The sequence below is a fragment of the Papaver somniferum genome, chromosome 7 (genome assembly GCF_003573695.1).
Source record: "Papaver somniferum cultivar HN1 chromosome 7, ASM357369v1, whole genome shotgun sequence".
In the NCBI taxonomy this organism is placed as follows: domain Eukaryota; kingdom Viridiplantae; phylum Streptophyta; class Magnoliopsida; order Ranunculales; family Papaveraceae; genus Papaver; species Papaver somniferum.
In genome coordinates, this window is record NC_039364.1 from 137,596,228 (window position 1) to 137,597,518 (window position 1,291).

The window sequence follows — 1,291 nt, forward strand, 5'->3', positions numbered from 1 at the left end:
TGATATTACTGATTACATCAGCTAGCGACTAGTTTTGTTCAATCACGTTGTCTAAGATCTTGACAAGACCTGTGAAGTATTCATCAGAGTCTTATGAAATATATTCTGAAAATCTTGTGACGTTAATTGAATCGGACATTAGATTCACTTCTTATAGGTTAGATCGCACCAAACACAGATTGTTAGATCTTTTCGTGTTTGCCCGCCCTGATACCAATCAAAAAGGCGAGGGTACCAAAATATACCTCAAGCTAAAACTTTTCCTACCTATAAGTCCTTTCTCCGAAAGTGATTGTTTATGGACTGAGTCGAGATAATACAACTATTCGGTTCACACTTCGTGTGATCGTCTATGGATACGAGATCGAGACAATACAACAACGAAGTATGTTTACTTGATACAAAGGTTCGGACTTAACCAAACACAATAGGATTGCTTATCAAGTAAATAGGAATTAACGTTTGTGTAATTTACTTTAATTATAATAAAACAATTATAATACGGAAAATAAAAGTAAATGACACAACAAGATTTTGTTAACGAGGAAACCGAAAATGCAGAAAAACCTCGGGACCTAGTCCAGAATTGAATACTCTCAGGATTAAGCCGCTACACAAAATTATACTTAACTTCGTATAGTTGAGACCAAGTAACTAACCCTATAGTTCACCTAGTTCCGTATGTATTCCCACTCCTCCGACTTATGAATAAGTCACGTACTTGGAACAATCCCTTTGGTTCGTATACCAAACAGTAAAGGAACAAGAAATATGTTCGGTATCAACTCTATTCAATCAAGTGATATGAGTCGGACAAAAGCTCTTCCGTTTATCTTAACATAAACTCATTTGTCGGGTCTAGATCTATCTTATGTTCAATCACCCAAAAGTAATCGATTAAGATTAATCCAACAACACCTTTAATACGAAGAACCGTGTTGATGTCGATCTACTAAATTAATCAATCCAATCTACCACAAGGATAAACTGATTATTAATTGTATCCTCTTTTACCCAAACAAGTATTGTGCACACTAAAGATTATAAAACCCAAGTCAGATATTCAATATTTTCTTTGTCTTCAAATCTTCTTAAATATTCAATAAAAACCTGCACACAATCACTTGAATCTCTTGTGATCAATCACGCACGGAACGGAGTCTGTTAATAATGAATTATCACAAGATCGTCTTTAGAACTAACAACAGTCTAAAGATCCCTGACGAAACTCTGAACTAGTTTGAGTGAATCTTATATCAGAAGAGAAGATTCTCAAGAATAAACAAACTAG